This window comes from Medicago truncatula, chromosome 8 (assembly GCF_003473485.1).
Source record: "Medicago truncatula cultivar Jemalong A17 chromosome 8, MtrunA17r5.0-ANR, whole genome shotgun sequence".
Lineage (NCBI taxonomy): Eukaryota > Viridiplantae > Streptophyta > Magnoliopsida > Fabales > Fabaceae > Medicago > Medicago truncatula.
Window position 1 is genome coordinate 25,068,840 of NC_053049.1, and position 15,809 is coordinate 25,084,648.

General features: G+C 34.9%; 1 long non-coding RNA gene and 1 other non-coding gene across 2 annotated transcripts; both read right to left on the reverse strand.

The window, feature by feature from the left end:
* Positions 1-424: 424 nt before the first annotated feature.
* On the reverse strand, positions 425-3,578 carry LOC112417260 (uncharacterized). The gene is made up of 3 exons (XR_003007842.2): positions 3,160-3,578; positions 2,999-3,069; positions 425-688 (listed from the first exon to the last, which is right to left on the reverse strand). It is a non-coding gene; the product is annotated as an uncharacterized lncRNA (long non-coding RNA).
* Positions 3,579-8,071: 4,493 nt separating this feature from the next.
* LOC112417671 (small nucleolar RNA R71) lies at positions 8,072-8,178 on the reverse strand. The gene has a single exon (XR_003008264.1). It is a non-coding gene; the product is annotated as a small nucleolar RNA R71 (small nucleolar RNA).
* Positions 8,179-15,809: the final 7,631 nt, after the last annotated feature.

Below are 15,809 nucleotides of genomic sequence, written 5' to 3' on the forward strand. Positions count from 1 at the left end.
TGATTTATCCTCCTATAATATATACACATTCCTTAGTTGATGACTATTCTAGTTGGTATCAAATCATTTTTCTTATTGCAAATCAATGTCACCCCTTTCTTTGGAACCACTTGGACTAAACTCACCCATTTACTATCATACATTAAATTAATTGTGCCTTCTTCCAGTAGTGTCACCACTTCTTTTTGATCAACCACTTTATGGTAGGATTCATTATAGTTTGAGGTTCGGCAACTAGTTTTAAAATATTTTCCATCATGATTTTATGTAGGAGGGACTAGTACCATCTTATCTCTAGTGTCCACTATAACACCATGAACTCCACGTACTATTTTAAAATAATAATTCAAACAATTAAAAGAACATATTAAGGTGCTATTCTTTATCATTCAACACAAATGGAAACTCATCATAAAATATCAAGTCACAACAGAAAATAAGTCTCATCAACATAAATGTCATACATCATATCTGTGAATAAATATATCCTCAAAAGAACTCAAGGTTCTTCAAACATAATGTGATAACATAAATAAAATCCAAACAATCCTAATCAGAGTACCATTAGACAAGACTCCAAAAGAAAGCGGTAAACAATGAGTAGGCTCTAAAACCATCATCGAAAAACTCACAGTAACTATATGTTCTCAACCTGCAAGTCTACACCACAAGGGTGTAGGTGTCCAACCTGCAACAAGTAGGGTGAGAAATATTCAACAAATGAAAATATGAATGTATGTATAGCTTCAGGATAAACAACAACAACATACATACATACTTTACATAAGCATACAATATTCACATGTATTCTCATTTACTTATTCAATTAGATATAACAACTTCAAACATCATCACAAGATTATAAGCAAGTAGCCGCATCATCAAATAATCTTCAAGTTGAATACATAACATTCACACATCATCACCATCGTCAAATCACACATTTTCCATAGTTACACATAGTCAAGTACACATCTTACACATAGACTCACATGTATGCAATGTTCCTAACTTGTCTCTATATGCATGTGGTACCATTTTTTTAGGATATCATAGGTATGTCTTTGAGTGATCCCTCATCGTCAAATATTTAGATAATCAGAGGTATGTTACTGATTAATCCAATTATCGTCAAATACTTGTCATCAAATAGGACTGACCATGAATGCATGAACCTCACATCATGTCTCGACAATTAAAATCAACATCATCGTCATATCATCACCATATCAACATCGTTATATATTCATCATATCACATCGTCATATATTCATCATATATATATATATATATATATAACTGTTTGCCTATGATTTTAGCAAACGGGGGCTAGTTCTGATTATTACAAGCGAGATTGAACTAGAAATCTCAAGACCGTTGTGCAAAGGTTTTTTATAGGAAAAAGTTTGAAAAAAGGCCACGAAATGCACTCAGGTTGCTTAGAGAGCAGGACGGGTTTGAAAGAAAAGGCATTGTCTCTCGACAGGTTTGAGTTTGCAAGTAAAAAGCTTAAAATAAAGCAAGATAAAAGTAAGTTTATGCACTTAAACTCAAGGAAAAGGTAAAATTCAATGCATTAAAATAAAAGGGGTGGTCAACAAATCAGTTTACATAAATTCTGTATAACTCGTTTCCCTAGACGTCGGTAGTTTGTGTAACGCCCTAGTTGTTATTTAATTACTTTTGGTTGATTTAAAGTCTTTTATATGATTTTAAATGATTTATGTTGATTTTATGGTGTGGGGTATTTTATTAAATGACTATTTTTATTATTTAATAGATTAAGTGAGAAGTAGAATTTATTTGGAGTTTTGGGGTTAATTAATAATTAAGTGAATTAAGTGGGAGTTAAATAAAATAAAGGGGAGTTAAGTTTAGGAGTTAGGAAAATTGAGAAGTCAGAAGCAGTTTCACGTACAAACAAATTTTGGGAGAAAAACCAAGAGAAAGCTAGGAGAAGAGCCAAGTGAGGAGAATTAGATTTTGGTAGAGTTTGATTCATCAATCTAAGGTAAGGGTGAGGCTAACTCTCATTTCTACTAAAGTTACAATTCAATCAAAAACCCAATTTCGTCCCCCGTACGCACTTCAAGCAAAAACTTCAAATCATAGACTATCTCTTCATTGGTACCTAAAATGTTAATGTAAGGGTCAATTTCATTATCCAAATTGGTTCATACTCAAAGCACCAGAAACTATATCATAAAATAGATAATATCAAATCAACAAGAATTAATAAAAATACATTGAAGTCATATGCTTCAAAGTAAGGTTCACGCACATCTTATTTGCAATAAAATAGTTTTAAGTCAATAATCAATCACATGTATACAACAGACTCAATGCAATTATGTGTAAGATGCATGCTCTTATAACTATATGATCCAGATATAACCCGCCACACAAGCACCACACAGAAATAACCCGCTACACAGGCACCGCACAGATGCATATGCCATGCATGATCATGAAAATAAATGCAGTATGATATTAACCCGCCACTAAGGCACCACACATAATATAATTGTAACCCGCGCCACTAAGGCACCACACCACACAGAATATAATAGTAACCCGCCACTTAGGCACCACACAGAAAATAATTATATATCTCACATCACCATGAATATATATCTCACATCACCATGAACATGATCAAAAACAATCTTTTCAATAAGACTCACATTTTCATCTCTTTTCATTTTCGTTAATTAATCAAAATCTAACATGTCCTTCTCAGCATCACAAAAACATATAAACATAATAAAATAAAATACAATTAACATTCCACATCACATTATATACAACTATCATATAAAACTCGATTAAAATAATCACTCTTATAAAATATTAGATTTTACCACGTAAGAAAATATTAGATTTTACCACATAAAAAAATATTTTAATTGTTTTTCTTTTCAAGAGACAAGAATTGCAACCACTATTTAATAACACAGTCCTAACACTTAGCAAGAACGTATGGGGAAAAAGCCCTTACCTCGAGAGCTTTCCTTCCTAGCACACTCTAAGGCCACAAAAATTAAAATCACAGGGGAGGCCAGGTCAAAGCTTCAACATGAATAATTTAGGATTAGTATTAGACAAATAGAGCAAGAAAAGAATGGAATTGGAATGGCATTTCGGTCAGGTAGTACTTACGCAAATGTGACTAAAAGAGATGCTATAGGTATTGCTTGATGCACCCTAAGAATTATTTGAGATTAACGAGTGACTGGAATGGAGCCGTGCTACCAAAAATCTCAGTATGGAAAGAAAGGTTAAACTAATAATTGTGTAAGATGGGAAGAGGGTGATAATTGTGTAATTGAAAGAGAATGGATGCTGAGAATTAGAGAAGAATGATTCGACTGGTTTGATTAGTCAGAAGCCAACTGACTGTGAGTTAATATGTAGCTATCATGTGCTTGTTTTTAGGAACTAAATATCTATTTCCTTGACTCCACAATTTAAGGCAACAACAATAAAAGGAAGATGGGTTGGTTACCTATTATTTCTCCCAAGCAAGGCCACAAAACCATGTAAATAGGAGATGAGTTGAAGCATGTAATTAGGGAAGGAAAAACGTGTTGTGTGACCAAATCAAAATAGAAAACCAATCAAAATAATAATTAATATAATAAAATTAATTAACTCTAAAATAGATTACAAATAATAATACAACATTAAATTATTTGAAATTAAATCATGTAAGGAATTATTATCCTATTTTTGGCACACAGAATTGATTAATATAAATGCACTATATGAGAGAAAATCTAATTAACAAACCAGAGTAAGGAATACCAAGATTTGAAATTTCTCGCACATAAAATAAATTGGTCAAGAAAATCAATTAAGATATATATATATATATATATATATATATATATATATATATATATATATATATATATAAAATATTGGAATTTTACACTCAGAATGTTCAGCTTTGCACATGCTTACTTTATGAACAATACAGTAGGTGAAAAAGCAAAAGCAAAGCAAATATGTCTTGCTCATTCAGAGATAGACACACATGGGAGTTGGTACAGTACAAGGACCACACAATCCCCCAAAGCATGGGAATGAAGATGCAGAATCTACTTTATCTCTCCTGCACCAGTCCCTAGGCAAATATGGGAAATTAACTTTCTGATGTATGCAGAATCCACTTTGTCTATGTCTTTTGCTTGAGGAAAAGCAAAGATTCAAGTGTGGGGGAGTTTGATGAGTTATTAATTAGTTATTTTAGTATAATATTTGATTTCGTTTTATTTAGATTTAAATTTATTTTATTTAAATATTGTTTCCTTTTAGAACTATTTTACTTTAATTGCATATTATTATATTTCAGGAACGAATGTTTGATAGATTGAATCTTGGAGCAAAAGAAAGAGGATTAGGAGCTGATTCGGGATGAAAATACGAAATATGGGACAAAAATATGTCACTCCCCAAGTCAGAGAGGTGGCACGGCCCATGCTCCCACTAGCACGACCGTGCCAAGCTTCAGGGTTCTTTTTTTCTGCTTTTGCTTCAGAAACAAGCTACCTGTTTTGACCAAAAAGCCCGTGGTTTCTTGTAGAACATTATATTGAATAGTTGCTTAGGTTTTAAGTCGATATAAGACTATAAATAGAGTAGCTAGCTATCAATAACATTCATATTTTATTCTTGGAATTCAATAAGTGACAATTGTCTTTCTTAATAATAGTTATTTTCTTTTCCATTAGTTTCTTGTTATTTACTTTTATGCTTTTCCTCTTCTTCTCCATGTCTACGATGAACATGAGTGTGTAGACTTCTCTTGTCTTGGGATTGTTGGATAAATCTAATGACATAATCATAATCAAACCAAGCTTTAACCCTAATCTTATGTAACCCTAATTTCTAATCTAAATTCATTGTTTTAACATGAATTAACAATTATCAAACTGTGAAAACGAAAGTGGAGGGTTTAATAATTGTTAATCCATCATCTCAAATATCAATTCATAAAACGAAAGTGGAGCTTTGATATTCGAACAAGTGAATTCAGACAAGGATTGTAAAGGTAGCGAAATAGTCTTTGCAATCTTTGAGACATATAAGTTTCGAACTTCAAGGATTCTAATAGTAATCAAGTCAGTGAAATAGGCTTGATTGCTAGAGGAACATAAGAGAAACTGTCTTTAGAAGTTAGGTCTAACATAAGGTTCTAGGTTTAATAGTTTGGTTTGTGAAGGATTTGTCACCAAGACGAACCAATGATCCCAAGGCTCTTTTTAGTATATTATCTTTTCAACCATTTGAAAACCCCAACTTTGCAACCTAATTTTCTTTTAATCATCAATTAAAGTTAATTAAATTAAACAACTCACTGTCAGAACGATACTCTCTTTTTACTACTTCGATAGAACCGTACAGTTGCAGTTTTATCCCATCAAGTTTTTGGCGCCGTTGCCGGGGAGTTAACTAATTTGATTAAATTTTTCTTAGTGATTAGAATCTTTTCTTTTCCCTTTTCTCTTTTCTTCTACTTCTTTCTTTCTTTCTTTTACCGTTAACTTCTTGGGTTCTCAATTTTTTATGCGAAGAACTAAAAGTCTTGGAGAATTCATTCCGGAGATCGAAAGATATTTGCATAAGAAAAAGAGAGAGGCACGAAATAATATCGTTATGGTTGAACGTACGCTCAAAGAGTATGCAACACCTTATACGGAAGAGCCAGAAGCTATTATTGTGTACCTAACGGTTGAAGGTAACAACTTTGAGATTAAGCCTGCACTACTCAATTTTGTGCAGCAAAATCAGTTTTCTGGATCACCCACTGAGGATCCAAATCTCCATATCTCTTCTTTCTTAAGACTCAGTGTAACACCCCGTTTTTCCAATATAAAAATTTCAAACATATAATCAGAGTAAACAACAATTAACGGGATATCATATTCTTAAAATCTTCAAAACATAGATAAATAATAATTTATCCTTCATCAACCAAATAGCAGCGGAAATAAATTCTAATCATCATAAAGTCTTGGCACGCAGGCCTCATTAAAACATCTCATAAATATTCAGTCTAATATCATAAATGAACACGTAAAAGAATGAAGCATGCAAATCATGAAAACCCCATCCCGTTACGTATCAGAGCGACCTAGACGACACAGTGAGGCAAGGCCACTCACGACAGCAATCTTCACACTAAGCTCGATCACCTGCAAGTTACTCATACGAAGAGCAACATTTTCAAGCAGAAGGGGTGAGATTTCATAACACAATAATATTAATCAATATAATTCGAAAACATAATTAACATCATAAACAGTCTTAATCATCATTGCATCTTTGATAACAATTAACAAGTAATCACAGCATTCAATCATCATCAATAACATAACATCTTTAGACTCGACAAATGCGACAATGCAACTTAGACCTCTTATATGCATGCGGTACCAATCGTCATCAAAGTATTAATATACTTATAGCATCGTGGGGAGGACAAAGCTCCAATCGTGGTGAGGACAAAGCTCAAATCGTGGTGAGGACAAAGCTCAATGTATGCCAATGCATGGACTCTTTCAACAAAACATCTTAATCATCAAATCTCTTATATATCCAATAATTTGGAGTTCATCATCAATTTAATTATCTTATTCAGACTCATGCAACTTAGTTAATTAACAATAGCAGCATAATTCAGATCACATCAACAGCTTAATATCAATTCATCTTCAACAATTTCTTGATCATTCAATAATAATTCAAGTAATGCAATCAATCAATAAATCACATTATAATCACTTAGCATTTCATAATAGCTTCACAGTTCTCAATTAATATCTTAAATAGGTCTCATTAGTACCTAAGGTTCCTTCCTAATCAATCCAAGCAACCCAGGTCTCAAAATCCTCAAATGCAATCAGTTCTGGAAGTGCTCGCGAGGCGAGAGCATCTGCTCGCCATGGCGAGTACAAGCCAGATTCCCAACTAAGGTTGATCCAGGTTCAATCTTGTTCTAAATCATTCTCTAATCTTTAGTAGACACCTAAGGGTACTCAAAGACATCTAAGGTTCAACTCAAAAGTCAAAAACTCAGAATTCGACATGCTCTCTGGTCATGCTCGCTATGGAGAGTAGGGTTGCTTGCTGTGGCGAGCTACGACATGTAACTCGCGAGGCGAGGGGTTTTGGCTTGCGTGGCGAGCGATGAACTTCATCACTCGCGAGGCGAGGATCATCGTTCGCTAGGGCGAGCGATGAATGTTGGCTCGGGCAGAATGCAGTTTTCTACGAAAAATCATCTAATCACACGGTTCTAAGCCTAATTTCAATCCCATAACTCATCCTAAACATATTCTAAGGTCAAGGGACAGTTTCTACATCAATCTAATCAATTTTCACCGTTTGATCATCAATTTTTAGGGATTTGACCTAATTTCAAAACTTTCTAATCAATCCTAACTTTGTCAATTAATCATCAGAATCATAGAAACTAACATTACTGAATTATTAGTGTCACCCTTACCTTGTTTGAAGAAAATCGCAGCACTCTAAGGTGATTCTCTCTTCTCTTGGCTTTTTCCTCCTTTTTCCAAAGTTTGATCGTACGTGCAATTGTTTTCTAAAAACAAGGTCTATTCTTTTTATATCTCCTCCTAAAATCTTATCTTATCTCACTTTCTCCCCCAAAACTCTCTAAAATCTCAAAACAGCCCTCAACTTAATATTTTATTTTATTTTCAAATCTTATTTTATTTAACAATAAAATAAGTCTCATAATCTCATCAAATCATCAAAACACATCAAAATCATCCAAATCATCTAAATCAACAAAACTCACACATATATTATATAAATATATTATAATCGTCTAAACTCGATTAAATAATTAACTAAACGAAAGTGGGCGTTACACTCAGTGGCACTATAAAAGAGAACCAAGAAGCCGTAAGACTTCATCTTTTTCCCTTTTCCTTAAGGGATAGAGCTAGCGCTTGGTTCCACTCTAGAAGTTGGTTCCATCACTTCATGGGATCAAATGAGGCGAGCATTCCTTGCCCGATTATTTCCCCCCTCTAAAACCACTAAACTAAGAGACCAAATCAGACGGTTTAATCAAAAAGATGGGGAGTCTCTTTATGATGCGTGGGAGCGTTTCAAGGAAATGCTTAGACTTTGTCCCTACCATGGTTTAGAGAAGTGGCTCATAGTCCACACTTTTTATAATGGCTTATCATATACCACTAAGATGTTTGTTGATGCAGCTGCAAGTGGAGCTCTAATGAACAAGAACTATACGGAGGCTTACGCTTTGATTGAAGACATGGCTTAAAATCACTATCAATGGACCAACGAGAGAGCCATCACCGCTTCTACACCCTCTAAAAAAGAGGCAGATATGTACGAAGTCTCTGACTATGATCACCTTGCTACTAAGGTTGATGCATTAACCCAAAGATTTTCAAAACTTAATGTTAGTGCTGTCACACCTACTCCTACATCTCCTCCTTGTGAAATCTGTGGTATATTTGGTCATGTTAGTGTTGATTGTCAATTAGGTAGTGCTGCTAATAGTATTGAGCAAATGAACTACGCTCAATACAACCAAGGAATGAGGCCAAACCAAAACTTTTATAAAAACCTTCAAGGTTTCTATGGACAAGTAGCACCACCTGGCTATGCAAACAACCAGAGGGTTGCTTAGAAATCAAGTTTCGAAATTTTGTTGGAAAACTGCATGATGAGCCAAAATAAACAACTTCAAGAGCTCAAAAACCAAACGGGATTTCTGAACGATTCTCTCTCCAAACTCAATACCAAGGTAGATTCTATCGCCACACACACTAAAATGCTTGAGACCCAAATCTCCCAAGTGGCCCAACAAGTGGCCACCTCTTCTCAAACACCAGGAGTCTTTTCTGGTCAAACCGAAGCCAACCATAAAGCTCATGTTAATGCTATTTCTTTTGAGGGTTGTAAGTTAGAAGATACCGTTGCTAAAGCTAAAAGTACCAAGGGAGAGAGTGTTAAGCTTCTAGGTGAGAAAGATTTGATAGAAAGTGAGAAACCGCTTGATAAGAACAATGCTCCTTCAAGGCTTGCTAAGCTTAACTTGGAGGCTCAATTCAATAAATTTGTGAACATACTTAAGAAGATTTGCATTAAAATTCCCTTTGCGGAAGCTTTGTCTCGAATGCCTCTATATGCCAAGTTTTTAAAAGAAATTTTTTCAAAGATCACAATGAGACAATAGCTTTGACAAGGGAAAATAGTGAAATCATCAAGAAGCCACGTCCAAAGCTTAGAGATCCAGGTAGTTTTGCCATCCCATGTATGATCGGGAGTGAGACCATAGACAAAGCCTTGTGTGACTTAGGAGCTAGTGTTAGTCTGTTGTCTCTATCCCTTTTTAAGAAGATGGGAATAGGAGAGTTGAAACCTACCGAGATGACATTAAAGTTAGCTGATCGTTCTACTATCCAACCGGTTGGATATGTTGAGGACATCCCCGTTAAGATAGAACATATATACATCCCGACAAATTTCATGATAGTTGACATAGAAGAGGACCATGATTGCCCTATGTTCTAGGAAGACCTTTTCTCGCTACTGCGGGTGCTATAGTTGATGTTAAGAATGGTAGGATTTTTTTTCAATTGAGTGATGAAATGGTAGGATTTGAGTTGGAGAATATTATGAAAGGTCCCGCTCTTTATTCTTGTTGCATGATTAAAGATCATGATGTGAAAGAACGCTTCTTAGCGTCTTCTACACAATATGATCTCTTTGATCCTTTCTAAGGATGCTTTCTAACCGTCAAGCTAATGACTCTAAAGGAGCGCTTCGTGGGAGGCAACCCACGCATTTAACTGCTTTTGTTTTGTTTGTTTTTCGTTGTTTTAAGTTGTTTTGTTGGTAGTTGTCCAAGCATGATTCTAGAAAATGAAAAATTTTGAAGCCCAAAACTCCAGAAGCTTGGCACGGCGGTGCCATCCCTTGCCATGTCCAAACACACAAAAACACCAGAAGCTTGGCACAGCCCGTGCCCCCAGCTGGCACGGCCGTGCCCGACCCCAGGTAGGAATATACACAAATTTTTTCTTCTTCTTCCCTCATTCTCCAACACAAACATCTCTCCTCCTTCAAACTTCTCTCTAAACCCTCCATATCCAACAACCTTCAAACCTTCATATCTCCATCAAAACTTCACCAATTCATAAAATTTCTTCACCTAATCAATCCTAAACATCATTACAACCATAACCGTCCAATCAAAAACAACTTTCATCCACCCAAACCCAAAATCACCCAAATTCGTAATCCCATTTGACCTAACCCAAAAACCACATTCATCACCAATCTCCACAACCCAACTCATAAAACTTACTTAAACCTTAACCCCATAACTAAACCAACATTTTCCACCAAAAACAATCCCAAAACCTAACATTCACCAAAACCACACGAAGTCAAACCAAGGTCAACGCAATGACTTCAAAAAGAAGTGGAAAAGAAGAAGCAAGCTCTTTCGGAGGACCTCCCCCAAAGAAGAAAGCACCGGCAAAGAATCATGGAATACAATTCAAGGACAACAAGCAAAGGGATAGGTATAAAGTGCTCATCTCTAAAACTTTACATGCTTGTAGATACCCTGATTCTTATAGCTTGAATGTACTAGGCATTAGAGACAATGTGTTTGACTTGCTAGGAAGATTAGGGTGGGTTGATATGTTGAGACCTATGAGAGGGTATGAAAATTTCACCTATGAGTTTTTAAGTTCTATTGTTTTTACAAAGGATATGATGAATTTTGATAACCCTAATCATAGAGTCTCTTTCCGGCTTTTAAACATTGATTATGAGATGTCTATTCAACACTTTTGCAATGAGATGGGCTTCGTGAATGCGGGGTTCATCCATGAATCTTGGGATCAAGGTCTAAAGCCGGTTGACTATCAACCCGCCGTCTTTTGGGAACGTATCACGGTCTTAGACAATTTAATACACGTTCCAACAAAGCTAGTAACATTCACAACCCTGTCCTTAGGTACCTTCAAAGAGTTATGGCTGACACCATTTGGGGTAGGACTGAATTGGGGAACACTAGGACAGATGAGCTTTTCATGCTGTGGGCTATGCTTAATAACCACCCTGTTAACACTTGCTTTTACTTGCTTGATTACCTTTCCTATGTAGGTAATAGGTCTGATGGTAAGGGAGAGATAGTAGTGGGTGGTATCATCACATATATAGCAAGGCAATTGAGAGTGAGTGAGAACCAAGGGATAAACAAGATTGAGGGAAACAATAAGCTTAACATAGAGACCCTTATCTCTATGAACTTCATTAAGCATCGTCCACCCATGACATATACACTCAAACTCAATGTGCATATTTTAATTATACTTCCTAACCCATCTCGGACTAAGACCGAGGTGGAAGAAAATTTGTTGTATGTTGGTGATGGTTCACAGGTACATGAAGAGCACAATGCTGGAGAAGAGGAAGGTGCACACTTGCACCATGATGAGGAGCACCATGACTATGATGCCGGAGGAATCAATGAAAATGAAAGATGGGCATGGATAAACACTGAGGTTGAGAGGATAAGCACCTGATGAGTCAATAATTATCTATTTTAATATAATATTTAGTTTCGCTTTAATTAGATTTAAGTTTATTTTATTTCAATATAATTTTATTTTTGAACTATTTTACCATATTATTATATTTCAAGAACGAATATGTGATGGATTGAGTGTTGGAGCAAAAGAAAGGGGTTTGGAGCTGATTCGGAGCAAAAATACGAAGATTCGCAGACAAAAATATGTCTCCCCCAAGTCAGAAGCTTGGCACGGCCCATGCTAACATTGGCACGGCCGTGCCACCTCCCAGAACACCTTTTGCTGCTTTTGCTTAGATTTTAAGATACCCTATTTTAGGTATACCAAAAAGCCCGCAGTTTCTTGTGGAACATTGCTTAGATTCTAAGTCGAATGTAAACTATAAATATAGTAGCTAGCCATCACAAACCAAGCTACTCTATGTCTACGATGAACATGAGTGAGTAGACTTCTCTTGTCTTGGGATAGTTGGATAAGTCTAAATGACATAATCCTAATCAAACCAAGCTATTGACCCTAATCTTATGTAACCCTAATCTCTAATCTAAATTCACCGTTTTAACATGAATTAACTATTATCAAACCGTGGAAACGAATATGGAGGGTTTGATAATTGTTAATCCATCATCTCAATTATCAATTCATAAAACGAAAGTGGAGCTTTGATATTCGAACAAGTGAATTTAGACAAGGGTTGCAAAGGCAACGAAATAGTCTTTGCAATCTTTGAGACATATAAGTTTCGATCTTCAAGGGAACTAATAGTAATCAAGTCAGCGAAATAGGCTTGGTTATTAAAGGAACCAAAATCTAATAGTAAGCAAGTCAACGAAATAGGCTTGGTTGCTAGAGGAACAAAAGAGAAACTGTCTTTAGAAGTTAGGTCTAACATAAGGTTCTAGGTTTAATAGTTTGGTTTGAGAAGGACCTGTCATTAAGATGAATCAATGATCCCAAGGCTCTTTTTATTATACTATCTTTCAACCGTTTGAAAATCTCAACTTTGCAACTTGATTCTCTTCTAATCATCAAAAAAAAGTTAATTGAATTTAACAACTCCCTGTCGAAACGACACTCTTATTTTACTACTTCGATAGAACCGTACACTTGCGGTTTTATCCCATCAGCACCGAGCAACAAAGGCAAGATGTTGAATTACCCAGGCTAAGAAATGATGTCCTAAGGGGCAACCACATCTTCGAAGAGAATAATCAAATACTTCGAAACATGATGCAACACTTCCACCTCCAAGGTCCTCCTTATGGACCTCAATGATAATGTGAAAGAGTGAAAAAGCTCAGGTATTACTAAACTCTAAAGCTAGACTCTTTCTATCATGTGCACTAACCATGAAAGAAAGTGAAAGAGTTGATGAGTGTAAAAATGCCAAAGAGGTATGGGACACTTTGAGAGTACATCATGAAGGTACATCTCATATCAAAGAAACTAGAATTGATAATGGAGTCAGAAAGTTTAAGGTCTTTGAAATGAGTGAGAATGAAACCATTTATGAGATGTATGCTAGATTTACTACAATAGTAAATGAAATGAGATCTCTTGAAAAGGCATATTCCACTCATGAAAGAATCGGAAAGATTCCGAGATGTCTTCCAATTATGTGGAGACCTATCGTCACTGCAATCACTCAGGCCAAAGATTTGAAATCTATGAACCTTGAAGATCTCATTGGTTCACTGAGAGCTCCTGAAGTAGTACTTCAAGGAGACAAACCAGTGAAGAAGGTAAAATCACTTGCCTTGAAAGCCTCTCAGCAAACCTCATCAGTAGCTGATGATGATATGCAAGAACCACAAGAGTTAGAAGAAGTTCATGAAGAAGAAGCTGAAGATGAACTTCCACTAATCTCCAAAAGAATACAAAGAATGATGATGAGAAGAAATCAAATCAGGAAGAAGTTTCCAAACACCAACAACAACACTAGAACTAAAGCTGACAAAAACAAAGTCACTTGTTTTGGATGCAACAAAACTAGACACTACAAGAGTGAATGTCCTGACATCAAGAAGGTGCAAAGAAAACTTCCTTTCAAGAAGGCAATGATCACCTGAGATGACATGGAAGAATCAAAACCTCAAGAAGATGCAGATACTGACATGGGACTGATGGCTCAGTCAGATGATGAGGAAGAGATAACTATCTATAAAACTGATTCTTTATATAAAGATCTTGAAAGTAAAATAAATAGTCTCTTATATGACTCAAACTTCTTAACTAATAGATGTCATTATTTAATCAAGGAACTTTCTGAAATAAAAGAAGAAAAGAGACACTTCAAAACAAGTATGATGAGTCTAGAAAGACCATACAAATTTTGCTAGATTCTCATTTTGAAATGTCTGAAAAACAAAGAGAACTAAACAGAAAACAAAAAGGAATTCTTTCTAAACCTTCTGAAATGCAAAATGAAAACATGTTTTTGAAAAAGGAAGTTGAAACATTGAAAAATGATCTTACATGTTTTATAAAGTCTACAAAAACATTTCAAAACATTTTGGGATCTCAAAGAGAAAGTGGTAAAAAATCTGATTTAGACTTTAAAGATTCAAGCAAAATTGTTGAAAGTTTTGTACCTCAAAAGACTAACGTGAGAATCAAATGTTATCACTGTAATAAGTTTGTATATAATAAGTCAGTATGTTATGTTAAGAAAAAAATTATTAAGAAAAATAAGATTAATCTTAGTTCAGAACGTTCTCATCTCAATAGACCAGAAAGTTCACAAAAGGCTGAGAAGGTCAAGAAGACATGTTTCTACTATAACAAATCTGATCATAAAAGACATAATGTTACTTTTAGAAAAGATCTCTTATAAGAACTAACCCTCAAGAACCCAACATTACATGGGTACCTAAATTTTTTATCTTGTCAAATTTAGGTCCTGCCTCAGGGTGCAAGGACAAAACCATGGTACTTGGATAGTGGTTGTTCTAGGCACATGACAGGTGACATGAATTGTTTTCTAACCTTTGAAAAGACGGATGGAGGACTGGTGACATTTGGAAACAATGACAAAGGCAAAATCAAAGGTAAAGGTGTTATAGGTAATCCTAACTCTGTTAAAATAGAAAATGTTCAGTATGTAGAAGGTTCAAAACATAATCTACTTAGCATAAGTCAATTGTGTGATAGTGGATTTGAAGTTGTCTTTAAACCTAACATATGTGAAGTAAGACAAACCTCCTCTAACAAACTATTTTTCTATGGATCAAGAAAAAGGAACTTGTATGTTTTAGAACTAAATGATATGCCAGTTGAATCTTGTTTTATGTCTCTTGAAAAAGACAAATAGATTTGGCACAAAAGGGCTGGTCATATAAGTATGAAAACCATTGCTAAACTTTCTCAACTTGATCTAGTTAGAGGTTTGTCTAAGATTAGCTTTGAAAAGGACAAGATATGTGAAGCTTGTATTAAAGGTAAACAAGTAAAAAACAGTTTTAAAACAATTGAGTTTATTTCAATTCAGAAACCTTTAGAGCTTTTTCACATTGATCTCTTTGGTCCAGTTCAAACTGCAAGTCTAAATGGCAAAAGATATGGTTTTGTTATTGTGGATGACTTTTCCATATGTACATGGGTTTTATTTTTAAAACACAAAGATGAATCTTTTGAAATGTTTCAAAACTTTTGTAAAAGAGTTCAAAATGAAAAAGGTTTTAATATCATCACAGTAGGGAGTGATCATGGAGGAGAATTTGAAAATGCATCCTTCAAAACATTCTTTGATGAAAATGGTATTAAACATGATTTTTCTTGTGCAAGAACTCCACAACAAAATGGAGTTGTTGAAAGGAAAAATAGAACCTTGCAAGAAATGGCTAGAACAATGTTAAATGAATCAAACGTTAAAGATTATTTTTGGGCAGAAGCCATTAACACATATTGTTACATTTTGAATAGAGTTTCAATAAGAAAGGTTCTTAACAAAACCCCATATGAACTCTAGAAAAACATTAAACCTAGCATATCTTATTTTCACATATTTGGCTGTTATTGCTACATTCTGAACAATAAAGAAAAATTGGGTAAGTTTGATCATAAATCAGATAAAGCTATCTTTTTAGGATACTCTACAACTTCTAAAGGTTATAGAGTGTACAATCTAAAAACCCAGACAATTGAAATTAGTATGCATGTCATATATGATGAATATGATGAACATTCTCAACCAAAAGAGAA